The sequence below is a fragment of the Toxorhynchites rutilus genome, chromosome 1, assembly GCF_029784135.1.
Source record: "Toxorhynchites rutilus septentrionalis strain SRP chromosome 1, ASM2978413v1, whole genome shotgun sequence".
Classification (NCBI taxonomy): domain Eukaryota; kingdom Metazoa; phylum Arthropoda; class Insecta; order Diptera; family Culicidae; genus Toxorhynchites; species Toxorhynchites rutilus.
Genome location: NC_073744.1, coordinates 190,815,211 through 190,835,147, shown reverse-complemented (window position 1 = coordinate 190,835,147; position 19,937 = coordinate 190,815,211). Strand labels below are relative to the sequence as shown.

The 19,937-nt window shown below is 32.6% G+C and overlaps 1 protein-coding gene across 6 annotated transcripts in view; it reads right to left on the bottom strand.

Annotated features, from left to right (window-relative positions):
- LOC129762458 (signal transducer and transcription activator) overlaps positions 1-19,937 on the bottom strand; it is a 193,354-nt gene that overhangs the window by 125,185 nt on the left and 48,232 nt on the right. For all 6 annotated transcript variants that reach the window (XM_055760720.1, XM_055760722.1, XM_055760724.1 and 3 more), the window contains exon 2: positions 12,753-12,768. The gene's annotated coding sequence lies outside the window, so the exon portion shown is untranslated. The remainder of the gene's footprint in view (positions 1-12,752; positions 12,769-19,937) is intronic.

Genomic DNA, 19,937 nt, shown 5'->3' with positions numbered 1-19,937 from the left:
TATTTGTTTTTATACATATATTTTCCGTTTTTTAATATAAAATAATTTAATTTTTAATTCATCAAATTAAAGCTCTCTAACCGCTCTACAATTTGTTCTTTGACACCCAACTCCTCTTTTTCTTAATTTCGCTTAGTGATTATTGAAACAAAATGATGCCACCAAATATTTCCACTCATTTGCAATCAGACTATAGACGCTTCTCCCTAAGTGGCGCTAGATAACGGCAGAGTTCACCCACAGCTCATCCCATCGCCTCCTCCGCTGTCCACAATTTGTCTGCAGAAGGAGGCGTCAGCACTTTCGCCCTCGTCGATAACGATAACGAAGATGATGATGATGGTGATGATGACGACGATAATGCGGCGAGAAATAGTCTCACATTATACTCAAATTGTCGAAGCATTAGGAAATTTACGATGGATGCTTCTTCCGATGCAATTTCAAATGGTAGCCAATGTTGGGAATTGATTTCTAGGAAACGGTGGGGATGTTTCCGTAGGGAATCCCACCCAGGGCTGCATTGTGGTTTCGTTTTTTACTCTCGTGACGGGGAAAAATAGAAGAGAATAATTTTATTATATGAGTTTGTTTTTCTCCCACCGAAGTCTAGAATTCTAGTAAACAGCGTTTTGTGTGATACTTTTCCAACGAACTGTTTAAACGATTCGTGCGAATTGTCTCGGGCATGATTCCGGGCGCCAAAAATTCTTGAAATGTTTCCAACACATCGTCCTGGGAGACGCAAACTTATATCCTCAGTTTTAAAGCTGCCAGGGGTAGGCGAAAACCACCCATCAACGCGGGCCGCGCAAACGGACACCAATGATTAATAGATGAGCAAGCTTTTAACCATTGCACCCAAGCGGAAACTGACTTGCCTCTGCCTTCTCCGTTCTTGCTCGTTACAGCTAGTCACCACTCAACAGGTAATTATTATCGTTTAATTTTTAATCACCTTCGTCTTTCCGCCCGGGATGAAGACTTCCCCCCAGCTGCTCCCCACGGCACTCCCTTTTTGATATCTTTCTTCCGTCACTCAATTACTTACACTTTTGGCGAACAACTATCCTAGAAATTTTCGGTTGTGATTCTCTGTGTTTGGTGATGCGATGGGATGTGGGAGGGGAGTCGGAAACCAGCCCTTAGAGGAAAGGTGGAATTAATGTTTATTTTATCGTTAGCTTTTGGCTCGAACGTTCACGAGGGTCCGGCTGAGGATGACGACCCGTCGGAATTATTTTAATAAGATTGTCCTTTTCTCGCTTTTCTTATTCCGCTCTCCGTCGTCCTCCCCAACCACCAAAAACGAGGAGGATCCGGTATTGCGACAGAAAGCGCTGAATTCCCGAGGAGTTTATGCTACGCCGAACACCACCGTTCCGTTCTCTAATAGATCCCTTTAGTCCTCCTCAAGCGAAACAACCATGATCTGAGAGTTACATGTTTACTTTGCGTCTATTTTGCCAAGTGGGGCAGCAGCAGCAGCAGCAGGAGTACCGAAAAAAAGAGCATCAACCTCTTGTGTGTGTGTGTGCGCCGGTATGTGGGTGAGTGTGCCCCACACGCGTCTGTTTGGGTTCGCTTTTCTCCTCGAAACGCGACAGTGAAATATACTAAGATAGCGAGGCGAGTCGTTTGCTGCTGTTGCTCCCACCGGGTCGGCCTCAAGAGTGCGTGCTACCGGAAAACGGCTCTGTCCCAGGAGCCACTTATCATTTATTTGTCGAGTTCTTCTCCTTCTCCCTGATGACGCCCGTGTCGCTCAACATTATAACTCTCGACTTTGTTTGGGGGCGGATATGTCTTGGGAAACGCATGATGTAGACAGAGCACCATTACCGTGATTATTTGTTGATCCAGAAAATAAAATTTTCATCGTTCCGGGAAAAGGCGGTGAAACTGCGACACGTGAGAGAGGTTGGCTAAGGCTGAAGGGGTGGAAAGGGAGGCAAACAAAAGCACGCATTGTAAACAAAGTGAACGAGATAACGGGGCAAGACGCGTGCTAAATTTGGCGTTGCTTTAATGATGTCTCTTTAATGCGATTCAGTTTCTCATTTAAGTGCAAATAATCAGTTTCAACAGAAACGATTTGGTATGCAATCCAAACATTTGAAAGTCGTTCCATATTCAAGATTTTTGGCCACACATAATGAGTGATGGAAAATCTTCCGTCAAGCGGAAGATACATTCCTAAGGGCACACACTTTGAGGGGATGAGGGGATGAGTTTCGGTAGTCATAGAAAAACATCACTTCATCATAATGATTCGACGACGAGAGTCAAAATTCAAATCCATCCGAAAGCTCATCCTTCTCATCCATCAACGTTAAAAGCCAATGGATTCCCCAGGCGGATTTTCACAGACCTGACCTCAATGTTGTGGTGCTCTCCCCCACCATTCGAATCCACTACTGATGATTTGTCGAACAATGGAAACTTTTCTTTTATCCCGTTCCGATGCGAATCCATAGACGAGGACCGACCGGCACCACCCTTCTTGAGCCTCAACGAGAGAACTTTTGGCCCGGTCGCAGAGGATAACGCGTAAATGAAGAGATGAGCGTCCGATGGGTTTTATACAGTGACACACATCGGAAAGATCTATTCTTCTAGGAGTTTCATTGTGATAAAATTTTGTCCTTTTAAAATATTAGGTGTGAGAATTCGGCTCCTTTAAACTGATGTAACTGAGCTTGTAAAAATAAACTTATTTAATAAAAAAAATATTAGGTGTTTTTCGATATGATTTTTCATTTAGGATTTTTGTGTTGCTAAGCCTTTTTAATTAGCCTTATTGAATTAAAAAAACCCTAGACTTTTTCGTATTTTAAATATTAAATAAATAAAATTTCCATATATATTTTTTAATTTTCCATGTTTCCAATATATGTATATATTTTTTAATTTTATAATTTCGTTTATAGAATGTGTTCCTAATTTTTTTAACTTATTTTTTTTTTATTTCTCAAATAATCATTTTTACCATTTATACAATTTATATTTCAACTTATTTAATTGATGAAATTAATAGTTCTTCATTTGCTCTATTTATTAATTCTAAGTTTGCTCCTTACGAATTTTTTTTTATTTAATTTTTCCAATTTTTATGTTTACAGTTTCTCAACTTATTCCAATCGATTTATTGTACAATGCTCCAGTTGCTCAATTTTACTTTAAAAATTCAGTATTTTTATTTATGAACTATTGTATTTTCCTATTTTGACATAGGACTATGTCTTTGATTTCTATATAAAGGGGTCACTCTACGAAAAAATGTAACGATTTATTAAGAGTTTTCAAACGCATATTACTCAAAATGGTTATTGCGACATATGTTGTGTTATATATCATTAGACAGAAAATTAACCCAGTATTTTTTTTTTGCTTAGAACATGAACAGTGAAATTAGCAAAAAAAATTTAACAAAAACAAAATTTAACAAAAAAAATTTTGACGGATTAAATGGGTATGTTTTCTTGCGATTGCACTAACCACTCGTTTTCCTCCCCGACGCAACGAGCAATATGTTTGTCTAGATTTGGGCGTTAGCTCACAATGTGAGTTGATGCGTATAATGAGTTATTCTCCATTTACCGATAACAGGCATTTATCAGTTATTGTATTGTATGTTGCCCAATCAATTCGCGCTCAATTCACATTTTTATCGTGTAGGTCTTGCTACTAACAATTTATGCAATTGTGGCCCAGAATGTCATAATAGCGAGCATGTTGTTTGGTTATGTCAACATGCAATTAAAGAATTTAACTGGCTGCTGATTTAGAAGATCGAAAGGTATATCAGATTATGATAGCTTAAGTAGTCGCGATCTTACCGGGCTATAAAGTTATTACAAACAATGTTCCGGACAACGTGGTAACGAAGGAGATAATGCTAATTTTATCTATAATATATTTTTGTAGTCATAGATTGATTTGGCTCAGGCTTATATTTATGTAGGTCTTAACTATTGATACCTTTGTTTAAAAATGATACATGATGACTATTTGGCTTCATCTGCATGCTTGCATAAATAGAAGAAAAGGGTAGTAATGGCTTTGATGGTAATTTTGTGTACATTTTTGAACAGAATGTGGTACCGAATTCTGCCACGTTATGTCATCTAACCCGTTTAAAGGGTACAAGTACATACAAGAAACGGTTTTTCCAGGGCATCCATTTGATGTATCAAAAAAGAAAAAAAAAGATTTTGAACAATAAAAAACTCAATTTAAATGCAATTACTACATACAATCACAGTCCTATGTCAATATCCCGTCCGTGCCCCTAGGCTCAGACCCATCAACTTTTTAGTTTCTCAAATTTTAGTTTTTTTTTAACAGAAGTTGTATTTTTATTTTATTTTTTACTTTTGAATCAAGGTTTGCCTGCCTGTTTTTGAGCAGCTGGTTTATGCGCGATTCCCCTTTTGTGTGACTCCTTTAGAGTAATTTTATTGTCTGGGCAAAGCACATTAAACCGACCGCACAAATAAGGAATCGCGCAAAAACCGGCCGCACAAAAACTGGTTTGCCTGTAGAGCAAATTAAATTATTATTATATTATTTATTTCCCTCGATTTCCTAGTTTTTTATGATTTTTTAATTTTTAATTTTTTTAGCTTTTGGATTTATTAGTTCATCAATTTATTGATTTCCAATTTCCCATATTATCAAAAAATTATTAATATTAAATAAGTCAGTTTTTTTCATTTTTTTTCTGATTCTCCAATAGTTTAATTCATTAATGATTTTTTTTTACGGTTTACATCTAAGGTTTTTAAATTTATTAATTCTTCAATTTTTCTTGTTTTTTTGCAATTTCGATTTTTTTTTATTTTTATAATATCATGGTTTTTTATAAAATTGTTACCCTATTGAATTGTTTAATAATTTTTAAATAGTATTCAAATACGATTTTTTTGTTTTGCAATTTATTTTTCTTATTCCAGCGAATATTCATTCCAATGCTCAATGTTTCTAATTTAATTTCCAAATTGATTTTTTTTTCACTTTGTTCATCATTGCTTTTTTTCAATATCCATCCTTTTTCATTTCTATATCGCTCAATTTGAGCGAAATCGATAATCAATTTCGTCACAGACCCAAAATCAAACAAGTACTGTATGTAAATGTCAAAAATTTTCAATTCCACGAAATGTTTTTATTTTGATATAGTATTTCTTTTGTGTAATTTTTGAATTATTATTTTCTAATAACATTTTAAATCAATATACTTACAAAGGGCCTGGCCGGGAGGGAGTAAAAAGTGCCCCCAAACCAAATCACTAGCTGTATGGCAAATATTGTAAAGGATATTAAATAAGAAATGTTGGTGGTTTATTTGAATCCCAATGTGGTTTGACGTAGGATCTATAGTGAAAAACGTACTTTTTCGATTATTTCACGCCATCCTCAAAAGATCCGAGATAAAAATTTGAAAAAAATACTGAATGTACATCTTACCACGGTGTATCAAAAAAAAATCAAACAAAAAATTTCATCAAAAATTATAGTACTAAAAAAAATATTGAAATCTTGAAAATTTTTTTTTGGGATTTAGAGATTCAGTACTACTCTAATTCATATTTTAATGTGTTTCTACGGCTTTTCTAGATATGTGTGATTTTTTTCAGATTTTTTTCAGTGTTGCGCGGTGTCGAAAAATATTTATTTTATATTTCCAAAGAGTGGTTAGGTAAGGGAGTAAAAAGTGCCCCCAAACCAAATCACAAATTTTGGTGGTTTATTTGAACCCCTATGTGATTTGACATAGGATCTACAGTGAAAAACGTACTTTTTCGATTATTTCACGCCATCCTCAAAAGATCCGAGATAAAAATTTGAAAATCTTACTTACATCTTACCACGGTGTATCAAAGAAAATATCAAAAAAAAATTTCATCAAAAATTGTAGTACTAAAAAAAATATTGAAATCTAGAAAAAAATTTTTTTTTGGGATTTAGAGATTCAGTTCTACTCTAATTCATATTTTAATGTATTTCTACGGCTTTTCTAGATATGTGTGATTTTTTTCAGTGTTGCGCGGTATCAAAAAATATTTTTTTATATTTCCAAAGAGTGGTTAGGTAAGGGAGTAAAAAGTGCCCCCAAACCAAATCACTAGCTGTATGGCAAATATTGTAAAGGATATTAAATAAGAAATTTTGGCGGTTTATTTGAACCCCTATGTGGTTTGACGTAGGATCTACAGTGAAAAACGTACTTTTTCGTTTATTTCACGCCATCCTCAATAGATCCGAGATAAAAATTTGAAAAAATACTGAATGTACATCTTACCACGGTGTATCAAGAAAAATTATCAAAAAAATATTTCATCAAAAATTTTAATACTAAAAAAATATTTAAATTTTGAATTTTTTTTGGGATTTAGAGATTTAGTACTACTCATAGCGGTTCAAATAAACCGCCAAAATTTCTTATTTAATATCCTTTACAATATTTGCCATACAGCTAGTGATTTGGTTTGGGGGCATTTTTTACTCCCTTACCCGGCCAGGCCCTTTCAATATGAGTTTTTAAGGTTTTCAATTTATATTTTTACATCCCCTAATTTTTGAACTTTCAGTCTCTTCAATCATCTTTTTTCACTCTTTTCCGGTGTTTTAGTTTATTTTTGCCTTTTTCAATTTTCCAGTCTATCATGTCTATTCAATTTTCCATCTTTTTCGGATTTGAATTTTCCAGTTTTTTATTTTTACTTTTTTATTTCCCCAATTTCTAATTTATGAATCTATTTATTTTTCTAATTATAATTTTTTAATTTGTCAAATTCTCAATTTCTAATTATTCAATTTGTATTTTTTTGATTTCCATTTTTTCTTATTTTTCAATTTTAAATCAATTTTAAATTTTAATTTCTAAACAAAAGTCAATATGTAGCTATTGATTTCACAATTCACGAAATCATTGATTTTTTTTCTAAATTTTCAATTTTTTAGTTCATTATTTTTTTTTATTTCTATACATTCTACATTCTTAATTTCTCAATAATTTAATTTTGATGTTTCAATCTTCTAGTTCATAAGTATATTTTTTTCAGTTTAATTTTTTTTTATTTTTTAGTTATTCTATTTACAATTTTTAATGGTCGGATTTTCTAGTTTCTCAATTTATTTTTTTTTATCTATGGGGTTCTAAATAAAAAAAATATGTTTTTGGTTTTTTTTGGAAAATCATGTAATTTTGTTATTGATTTTTGTTCCTTATTTTAAAAATTTTCTAGTTCTTTTCTAATTTTTTCTGTTGTTTTTAAATTCTCCTGGTTTTCTTTATTTTAATATTTTGAGTTTTCATATATTCTAGTTTTTCACTTTACATTATTTTGAATTTAAAAAAACGATTTTTTAAAAACAAATTTATTATTTTTGATTTTTTTTCACATCATTTTTTTGCGATTTTCTAGTTTTTACGAGTTATTAATATTTTAGTTTCATTTAATTTGTCCAGTCTTGCAATTTATTTTTTTATGAAATCTTTTCAATAATTCAACTAGTCCATATTTTAAATTTTCAAAAATTTTGGAAATATATTTTTGAATATCTCGTGAGTAAAGTTTCAATTTTCTTTTATTTTATTTTGTATTTTCCATTTTTTTAATTTTAATAGTTGAATAAACTAATTTAATTACTAGAATATTAGATTGAAATATTAAATTATGAACATTTTGAAAATTTTTAGCTCTCTAGTTTTCAACTCTTTAATTTTTTTAAATCACATTCATATTTACAATTTTAACTTAATTTTTTTAGTATCTTAATTTATGTTTTTTTTAAATTAACATTTCTTCGATTTTTTAATCTTCCAGATTTTTTTGGACTTATTATTTTTCATTTTGCTTTAATTCTCAATTTTCCAGTTTTGTTAATTTATTCATTGCTTAAAGGATTGTTCATCTTTCTTTTAGTTTTCCAATATTTGTTCAGATGTTTATATGGTGTGATGCTTTTATAATTTTTTTTAAATTTATTAGTTTTCTCATTTTTCAACTTCCAGTCGTTCCAGTATTTTGATCAATTGGTTTTCTATTCTCCGGTTTTCCATTTCTAATTTTCCCATGTATAATATTTTTTCAGATTTTCAATCAGTTCATGTATTGCCAATTATTCATCATTTTCTCAGATTTTATATACAGCGCGGACTCGATTATATACAGTCTTCGATTTCTTTCCACTGTATATAATCGAGTGATTTATTTTATTTTATTTATTTGTCTTTTATACATACATTTTTCGTTTTTTGGTAAGAAAATAAAAGAAGAATTTAATTTTTGATTCATCCCCATAAATTCAGAAAATACCTTTCTCATATAAAAAGTCTTAATTTTTTGAGAATGATATAGAGGATAATATTTGATGATGAAAATTCTTCTACGCATATGTTCAAATTCCAACAATGACAAAGTCATTGAATTTTTTCTCTGTTTCGGGCCCTGTATGTCTTAAACCAGCTCTAATTCAAAAATGACGCTACGTAGGACAAATCTGTTGATTCCATTTAAAAGATAAGATAATTTTATACAGGAAACAGTTGTGAAACTGTATGGGATTTAAGTAACCTTTCAGAAATGAAAAACTTCAATATTTGTGGTTTTGAAGATGTCATTCTTAATTTTATCCAAAAAATACATCATAAACATGAATATTTCCACGAACTAAATTGAAGCTCTCTAACCGCTCTACAATTTGTTCTTTGACACTCAATTTGTATCTTTTTTAATTTCGCTGCAATATCATTTTATAGAATTCTTGGTGAATCTTCAACTAAAATCTATCAAAATCACGATTATCACTTCACTGTACTTGTAATAGCCTTTCTCTTTAACGTTGACTGATTTCTCTTGAAAAAAGTCATATTTGAAATATAAAAAATAAATTTTTGTTATTATATATTCCTTTTGCATATTGTAGATTTTAATTTTATGATTTCGAACTGTATATAATCGAGTCTGTATAGGAATCGAGTCCGACCTGTATTAAGATTTTCTGATATTGCAGCTTTTCACTTTATATTATTTTTAATTTTAAAAAAATATTTTTCAGTTAACCTTTTCTTTAAATTTAATTTTTTTTTCCAGATTCTATTGTTTATTTTTTTCGATTTTCAAACTTTTACGAGTTGCCAATGGTTCCATTTCTTCATTCTTTAGTTTTTCTTTTTTTTTAATCTTTGAATAGAATTCTTCAATAATTCAATTAGTCTTTTCAAACATTTTAGAGTCAGAGTTTCTCAATTTTCGTTTCTTTTATATTTTGTTTTGCAATTTTTGATGTTGAATCATTTTATAAACCAATATAATTACTTGAATATTAGATTAAAGTATTAAATTATGATCATTTTGAAATTTTTCAACTTTCCAGTTTTTCAATTCTCTGAATTTTAAAAATGATATTCAAATTTTCCGTTTTTCTAGTTTCTCAATTTTAATTTTTTTTAAATTATTTTTTTTAAATTTTCAATTTTTCATTTTTTTTATAACTCAATTCCTCCACTCATTTAATTTATAAATTTACAGTCAACTCTCTCAACTCGATATCCAAGGGAGCACGGAGTAAGGGAAGTATCGATTTATGGAGAAGGAGGAATGCTTGTAAAATAAATCAAAGATGCCATGAAATCCATCGAGTTAGGGAAAACATCGAATTACAAAATAAGGGAGTGAGTTGACTGAGTTCATCGTACTTCTTTTTAAAATTTTCGAGTTTTTCTGTTTTTTAATCAAATCATTGCATAAGTGATAGTTTATCATTTCTTTAGTTCCTTATTTTTTCAATTGTTTTGATTTCGCTACTTTTGTTTGTTATTTTCTAAACTTATTAGTTTTATGATTCATCTATTTCCCTGTATTTTTATCAATTATTTTTCAATTCTCCGGTTATCAATTTATAAATTTATTTATTGTTTATTTTGATTATATTTGTTTTAGTTTTTTTATTTTTCGTTTTATTACTGTTTTAATCACAGTTTTATATTTACCAATTAAGTTCTTTTGATAGTCAATTAGACAATTTCTCAGTCTTTCGTACCCACTGCATTTTTGGAATTTCTCATTTCTTGTTGAATTCCAATTTGTCCTTTTCCTTTTTTTTATTTTCGATCTTTCAATTCAATTATCAATGCCCTAATTTACAAGATTACCAATGTAATTTTATATTCCTTTTAAATATTGTAGGTTTTAAATTCACAATTTTTAAATTCCCGATTTTCACATTCCTCTATTCTTCATCAATTATTTAATGTTCTATTATTTTCACAGTCCTCCTGTTCTTCAATTTAATTTCCTACATATTTTAGTCCACTATTTTTTTCAAATTTTGCAGTTTTAAGGACTTAATTTTCATTTTTTCGCTTTTTTTATTCTCGAATTATTAACCTTGGAATTTATTTATTTTTCCGTGTTTTGCTTTTATTCTGTTTTATAATCCATATGACCCAATTCATCTGTTTCTTTTAATGTCTAGTCTTTTTTTTTCAAGTTTTTAACAATTTATGTATCTTTCAAAAAAAAATCAAATACAATACAATTTGAAGAATTTTTAATATCATGATTTATTTTTTTTTATTTTGGTTAATCTTCAATTATTGAAATTGTCCGTTTTTTTATCCTTTTGATAATTTATTCCTCGTTTTTTTATCTTTAGTCAACAATTTCAATTATGAAAAAGCAATTGATTACCAAAGTACTGCATAAAAATATTAAATTATGATCATTTTAATTTTTTTACTTTATTCCCAGTTTTTTTTGTTATGCAGAGACGAATCAGCTAGGGCGGCTGAAAGTCTCTATAATAAAGCATAAAAAAAACATTTTCTATTTGTTATTTTCGTTTCCTAATTTATTAATATTTTGAGTTTCATCTCATTAATTTTTCAGAAAAATAATTTTCCGATTATTCGATTTTTCAATTTTTCAATTCATCCCCTTGAAATTTTCCCAGTTTATTTTATGATTTATTTGCTTTTTTTAAATTTTTGTAGGTTTTTGTATTTATGTAATATATGACATTTTGTTTTGTTTTCAGTGTTTTAGATTCCAGTTATTATCAATTATTTGGTTTTTCAAATGATTATATTACAATTTTCTAATTCTTTAATTTATTTTGAATTGTTTGGTTTTATATTTTTACAATTTTTTAAATTTTGAATCTCCCAGTTTTCCCTTTATGCTTTTAGAATTTTTGTTTTATGAGTTATTTATCATTTTCACAGATTTTCAATCTTTTCTTATTTTTTCATTTATCAACACATTTATGATTTCTCAATTCATTCAAATTCATTAATTTTCAGCTCTTTTTTATTTCTAATTTTCGAATTGAATTTCTCAATTAATCAATTAATCAATTTCTCGGGTTTTAAATTTCATTTTTTCTTATTTTGTATATTTGTTAGTTATTATATGTTAGTTACTTACTATATATTATAGTTGTCCTTTTTAGTATTGGATTTTAGATATTAGTCATTCTGCTTTGATGATTCAGAAACAAAATCTCAAACAGTTCTTTTTCAATTTAATCAAATTTTAAAATCTCAGAAAAGAAAAATTTAAAAAAATTTAAATTACAGTAGTTCCCATTCGGTTTTGACAAAACGCCTGAAATTTTGTTGTTGTCGAAATCAAACCGAGGCATTTCATTAAATGCTTACAGGATCCCTTGAGTCCACATAAGTGCGGAAGCGCTGAACTCCGAAACTTTAAGTTTTAAATATTGAAATTAAATTTTTAATTTTCAAATAACAATTTTAATTTTTTTTATTTTCAATACAGTTTCTAATTTTCAATTTATATTTTCCAATTGTCAATATAGTGATTTTCATTTTGCTGGTCTCTGTGCCTGTATTCTTCGGGGAGCACTCTTGCCGGCATTATCCCATGACTTTGTGCTTCCATCATGATGAAGTGCTGAGTTTTGTACCACCAAAAAACATCTTCACCCTTATTCTTCCGTTCTCATGGGGGCCTCTCTATTCGCCTGTCTTTTCAATTCTTACAAACAGTAAAGATAAAAAAATAGCAAGCCTAACAGCTACAAGCTACTGTTAGCTTGCTTTTTTAAGATTCTGGACAGGCCGGAACCTTGTCTAGAATCAACAACAATACCAAAACATCCGCCCCATAGTCAAGAGGGGAGGGCTTCTGATTTTGGCAGCAGCCACCTCGACTGTGTGAGTGTGCGTTGCCGTTTCGAAAAATATTTTGCAAACAAATTTGTGCGCTGTTGTGTACAGTTCAGTTCAATTCTGCTCTCGGTCACACCGATACACAACACTTATTCGGAACATCGCCTCGCCCCTTCTTCTACCGCGCTCGTTGTGTTCCTGCGGGTTTCGTCCTCCATGGTCGCCCTCCCATGGTGACTATGGCAGCGGGGTTCACTTTCGGAACCAAGTAGCTTTTTCCGTTGATTGACATGCTCATTTCCTGCTGCTCTTGACTTCTTGTGTTAGAGGAGCGAGCCAGGAGGAAGGAAGAAAGGAAGGATGCGTGCTTGGATGGATTTCAAAACTCCGAACGAAACCAATGGGCTGGTTGGTTGGTTGGTTGGCTGCTGGCTGACACGGGCTCTTCGGCGTCGAGCGCCAGTTTTGAAGTATCGATTTTTGCTCACATTTTGCTGAATGTGTTCGTGTGTTGTAAAATTGCAAAGGAGATTCTCGTGAAACACAATTTTCCAGAATTTGTTCTTATGTTCGTTAAAATTCATACCCTCCTTGATTGCCTATTTATTACCTTGGTAAGTGTGTATCTGAAAATAGAAAGGAAAATTATCTCACATTAGTATACACGCGCAGCTTCAGCTTTTCGATCGAACGAACAAATATAAAATGATACAGCTGTTTTCCAAAACATCCGTCCACGGGACCAACACCATCCCAATAATATATACATAATCCCTGTCATTCCAAAACTGAAACTTGAGTTGAAAAGGTCTGGTGATAACCAGTATAATATGCAAACAATAACACCCAAATAATGGGTAAACAAGCAGATTATGTTTCAAACAACCACAGGACTCCACCGAGTGGCCTTTTCCCGGTATTGCTGGCTGCCCCGGCGCTCGTCGTCTCGAGATTTTGGAGAAATTCTGGGTAATAACCATTCTTTTTTTTTTTTTTGGGACTTCTTTTGGGGGATTTCCATTTTACTTCAGCGAATCTTTTTTCTCTTATTTTTTCCCCGCTCTCCCCGAGCGAAACTGGAACTTGTTCGCCATTATTACCTTCCTTCGGAGGGGTAATTTATGCGGAACAGATTGCTTTATAGCGTCACGCTCCCTGCCCCTTGCACACACAATCACCAACCCCAAAAACGGAGTACACTCACTTTCGGGAGGGGTGAACTCTCGCTTCGTCCTTGCCCACACATTGTTGTGGATTGAGGAAATCGGCGACCTGTTGAGTGTTGGCGCCGGAATATTGCGATGGTGATTTCAGGAAGGACTACCGCCATCGTACGCATACACACATACACAAACACACTCCAAGAGCTGATCGAACGCTTGGGGTTGATTTTCGCTCAACGGAAACGTCACCGTCGCACTTTTGTCTCAAAAATTGTGTTGTTTGACGTAACGTGTCTTTTGTGAGACGACGGTTCGGTTCCGTTCAGTGGGAATCGTTCTCACTCAGGAAAATTTCCGGTAATTGTTTTCGAGGAAACAGGGAAAGATTAGAGAGTGGCTGAGACGAAGTATTAATGGATATGTTTTTCATATTGAAGAACATCGTTGGCAGTGTGTTGGCTAAATAATGGGTCAATCGTTCGATTAGGGAGTTGAGATTGATTGCATTCAATAAACATGAACTTTATACGTGACTAGCTAACCCGACAAACTTCGTCCTGCCTAACATTTATTTTTCGTTATCACATCCACGTTTTCTTTCTAGTTTTTCATATGTATGACAGTCCACCCTAAGAGAGGGATGAGGAGTGTCGAACCACCATAGAAACATTAATTGCACCCTAAAACCTCCAGAGGCCTAATTTGGTTGCATTTGCTTGATTAATTTTCGAGTAATGTAGAAATTTGTGTTCCATTTGTATGGCAGCCCCCCCTAAGAGAGGAGGGAGGAGTATCTAACCACTGTAAAAACATTTATCCTAAAACATCCTAAAATCTTCACATACGAAATTTGGTTTCGTTTGCTTGATTAATTCTCAAGAAATGCAGAAATTTGTGTTTCATTTGTATGGCAGCCCTCCCTAAGAGAGGGGGGAGGAGTGTCTAACCACCGTAAAAACATTTATTGCACCCTAAAACTTCCGTATGCCAAATTTCGTTTCATTTACTTGATTAATTCCAGAGTAATGTAGAAATTTGTGTTTAATTTGTATGGCAGCCCCCCCTTAGAGAGGGGGGAGGGGTCTCAAACTATCACGAAAACCTTCCCCGGCCCCAAAAACCCCTACATACCAATTTTCATGTTGATCGGTTCAGTAGTTTCCGAGTCCATAAGAATCAGACAGACAGACAGACAGAGGGCCTGATTCTCGAATACACTTCACGGTGGAAACGAAATAAACGGCACGCCATTGAACTACGTTTTACGAGTTAGTGAAGTGTCGAAGATAATGATGAGTTTCCAGGCAGAATGAGCACTTTTCAAATAAAAAATCATTAATGAAAATTAACCTCTTCGTATCAAACTGGTATTCAATGTGAGTGGAAAACTTTGTTTTCTTCATGTGATATAATCTCTTACAAAAATTTAATCTGAAGATAATTTGATATTATAATGATAAATTTAGTGGGAAACTAATCTCGCATCCAGATGTCGACACCGTACCGTTGTCATCGCGAATGCGTTTCATACCGTTTCCACCGTGAAGTGTATTCGTAGTGTATTCGAGAATCAGGCCCAGAAATCCATTTTTATATATATAGATAGATAAAGGCAGCCCTAACTCGGACAATTCCTTCCTCGAGTTTTGCTCTCAACAACACATTCGGTGATCCATTTTCATTTATATAGATATAAGACGATTTAGGAGTGCGTTTTATCATAATAAAATCCATTTACACTTTCAAACGAAGATCAATTTCATTTCAGAGAAGGAATGGGTGTTATACCATCATAGAAACATTTCTCGTACCCAAAAACGCTCACATCCCAGATTTGGCTCCATTTTGTTGATTAGTTCTCGAGTTATGCAGAAATTTGTGTTTCGTTTGTATGGCAGTGAAGTACTTTCTACTAAATTTTTGTGTCGATCTTCTGTTCGAATTCACAAAGAGACATATCACGACATTAAACCATTGAGAGTCACTGAAAAGCATAAAAATTCTATGGATAATGAGAATGCTCGGCCTTATGCTCTTATGCCGATTAACACGTTGAGCCCCGGATTGTTTTTGCTGCGCTTTCCATTCACCCCGCATCAAGAGCATTTTCACAATATCGGTCGGTCCAGCTCCCAAAGATATTTTCTGTATGAATAGATAGCAGTCGGAAATACGACTAGAAAGTAGTCAAATTTTGTAACACATAGATTATATCACACCCACTTCATATCATTTGAAAAACTCGAACAAATGAGTCATATGGCTCTCCCGTTAATCCCCAACATTATCCATCCGTCTTTCTGACTTAAATCTACTTCTTTTATTAAGTGTGAAAAATCAGAAACAGGTCACGTTTTCATGAAACAAAGTTAACCTTAATAACTATTTTCGCTGAAATGTATTTTGATGATTTGCATACCAGTCGGATTGGAATTTCATTTAAGATTGGTTTGATATGATATACATCACAGTTTCGATTTCCACATACATTTATTCTGTTGATTTGATTGCAACTTATGCGTCGAAAAAGTGCAGTATTATTACAGTATTACTTCTGCAAATCAAATGCAAATGCAGTCTACGGACAGTGCGGAGAAAGGAAATAATGCAATTTAAGTTCCGTCCATTTTCAGCTCATTGGGTAATTATAATCCATCCACGATTTTGACTTACAGCGTTGCAACAGCTAGCGAGCAGGCATTTTTTTTTTTTGACGTAGAACTACGGCTTACATTAAGGGTGCCAAATCAGAAAACAGGTCACGTTTTTATGAAATAAAGTTAACGTTGATAACTATTTTTTTTTCTGCGAACGGATTTTAATGATTTGCATACCAATCGAATCGAATCGAATCAAGGCAACAAGGTGCAATGCAGGAAAGCTAAAGTTTTCCAAGGGCCTTTCTCAAGGCTAGAGACGAATGAACTGAAAAAGTTTAAAGTCTCTATAATTACCTTACCTGACCTGAATAGAAACAACGAAGGGAGATAACGAAAAGAGAATATTTGCGAAGTAAACTCCACCCTTGCATAGTAAGTAAACTGTCGCTACCGTATAAGTATTGTATCTTCTCTGAGGAAAATTCTCGAAATCTTTCTGTGTTCGAAACAACAAAGGTCGAATATTCTGCTCGTTTAGTGTTTTATGTTTCCCCTCGAGCGAATGGCGATTATTTCACAATATTTCACAAGTGCAACTGGCATTGCAATTAACACAACCAACAAAGTCATGGCAAAGCAGGCGAAAAAAGAGAAGAGTTTTTGGGCTTCGTGTGTGTTGAACTTGTTCTTGTTTATTTCCTGTACATGTGAATAGCACACCTTCGATACTTTTAGTTGCAATTCGTATTTGCTCTCGTGTGCATCGCTTCTGTTCGTATGCAACAAGCTCCTAGCTTTGTTGACGGCTTTGACCGAGAGTCAAGAAACGATTTTTCATAAACGGTCATTCTCGCGATGTTTCATTTTTATCGCTGCAACTGTGTGCATCTGTTAGGCGCGTGTTTGATGCTTGTTGAATGGCGACGTACGACGATGCCTCTCGATATAAAGAAATATAAATGATATAAAGAAACAAATGGCGACACATGACAGATTAGTGTATTGTTCTCGCAAAGGCAAGAAAGAATCGTTGCTTCTCGAAATGAGTCTACAAAACCACGCAAGCCATTAAACCTTTCCAGGGTCCCCGGAACATTTCATTCATTTTTTACTTTTTTATGAAATTTCGACGTATTCGCAAATAATATCCAAAATGATAAACCAACACATTTTAAAATAAAAAGATTGCGTATTCCTAGCGGTCGTGTCTCGGATAGAACTCCTCGAATTTTTTCAAAGGCTGATATCAAACATAACATTTTTGCTCGATACAAAGGAAGAAAAGATGCTAAACGAAACATTGCATTCCAAGCCCCACCCACGTGGAATTCTCCTGGCTGCTAGTAAGTAGATAAGAGCTGCCCTTCAATTAAGCGATTAGTCGTTTTCTAACCGTGAAATAGCTTATACCATTGCATATATATATATATATATATATATATATATATATTCGAAGTAAAAAAGTAAAAGAGTTGAATAGGACAATTTCGTAGTAGGACTACGCGCTCGCATTCGGCTTGAAAGACTGAGTATTTTTCACGGTTGACATTTCTTTAACTCTCGAATAATTTTTGCAATGATTGGCGCGGTCGGGGGAGCGCGTGCAAAAGGGGGGAAAATTTGCAAATTATAATTATGGAAACGGGCTCTGAATGGTTAATAATTTGGGTGTTTCGCAGCATTTTTTGTTGTTGGGTTTCGTTGTTGACGGACGATGGGCTTCTCGAATAGTGAATTGATAAGAGGTGGTTGGAATAAATTTCCAGCGGGATAAGCGCAGAGGATTGGACACGACGTGTTCTGAAAAAGGAGTGGCTCTAGACAAGGAAGGGGGATGTTTGCAAGATTTCTACCTTCAAATACTTCAGATAGCAAACCTTTTAACTCTCATATGACACTATAATTTTATCTAAGTAGAATGTTCCGAAAGCTTGTTTTCGACATTCAGAAGAAAGGAAAAGAGATCTGCATGGTGGAGTACGATTACGGATTTGAGTCACTGTATGTCGATTATCTGAATCGGTCCAATAGCTCAAAGGTTATGAATTTTTGTAAAAAAGTAATTTTAGGAAAAAATGTGAATAATTGAGCCCTGAAATAAAAATGGAATACGGAATGTCTTCTTCGCATCTGGCTTTGAATGCACTACACTTTGACACCACTTTTTATCCGGAAGCAATGCTCGAATTCATGCTTTTCAAATGGTCTTTCTCAAGGCCGAGAGTTTAGCTTTGCAAATAGTTGTTTTTTTTTAAGGCTGGAGGCGAACGAACTGAGAAACCTTAAAGCCTCTATAGTTCAGAACATCATCATCATCACATGAATACTATCAAGAATGACCGAAATGCCGAAAATTTTTTTTTGCAGATTGTTTTTTTCGAGTTAACAGGAAATCTTGACGAGTAATGCAATTTTAAGACATTTGGCACTAACAATGTTTTTTGAAAATCCCGATTTTCGATGATTTTGGTGATTCAAGAAAAACTCAAATTTTTACGTCTGTGACACTAATAAATGAAGGGAAGGAAGGTATTGAATTAGAGAGACTTTAAACTCTGAGAGTTCATTCGTCTCTGATACTAATAAATGAAGTTCGAATAATCTAATATTTTGCAAAGGATACATTATCGTTCAAAAATCAACATTTCGCAGCAAGTTCCGAATGAAAAATCGAGATAACTATTTTTGTTGGTATTCAAAACCATAATTTCGTCTCGTATTCCGAAAAAAAACTAAGTCCCAGAGTGTTGATTTTTGACAAAAAATTAAAATATTCAAGATGACACTAGATCTCGACATTTCATGCAATTTTAAGACATTTGGCAACCATTTTTTTTAAACTCCGATTTCCTTTACTCCCCTTGGAAGATTTTTCGAATTTCAAAAAACTCAAACTTTTACCGCTTTGCGCCACCTTCCTTTAAGTTCGATTGAGTTCGATTCGAATATTTGGTATAGGGTGTTTGTCCGAGGTTGTGAACATTTTTTATGAGGTAACTTTTTGAAATTAGAGATGACCATTTTCAATTATATATTTCAAATATTCTAATATACAGCCATTCCATGCCAAACCGATATATAGACGATATATAGACTCGCTTTTTTTTATTTTTTCGATGGGTGACCATTCCCATTTTAGGGTTGTCCGAAAAATCTTTTTTTTTTCACTTTTTCCCAAAAATTAGTTTTTTAAAAAATCCTAACTTTTGAACTATTGTTTTCCCCAATATTGAGCTTGCGAAAAAATGGATTTTTACGTAACATATCTCGATACCAAAGATGCTATTTGTCTCGTTTTTGAGATATGATTTTTCAAAGTTAACCGGTGGTCCAAAAAATCATTTTTTCCACTTTTTCCCAAGAATGATTTTTTTCAAAAATTCATAACTTTTGAACCACTGAACCGATTTAGATGATCGACATATCAAATTGAAGTTAATGAGCTAGCTTTTATTAGAAAAAAATTATAGAGCGCTGTATTTTTTCTCGAAAGCAGAGAATTTTTTACATAACATATTTTATATAATATTTTGATATATCAGACATGCCACCGGTTAACTTTGAAAAATCATATCTCGAAAACGAAAAAAATAGCATGAAATAAGGAACTGCATAAAACGTCGAGATCTGGTGTTATCCCGAAAAAAAAATTTCGGTCGAAAATCGAATAGTTGGAACTTAGCCTGAGTGGCCAAAAAGTCCAAACTTTAAGTGCAAGCATTTTTCTCTCCATAACTATATATTCCTCCATATATATATTCCTATATATATATATTCCTATATATATATATATATATATATATATATATATATATATATATATATATATATATATATATATATAATATATATATATATATATATATATGAATATATATATATATATATATATATATATATGAATATATATATATATATGAATATATATATATATATATATATATATATGAATATATATATATATATATATATATATATATATATGAATATATATATATATATAATATATATATATATATATATATATATATA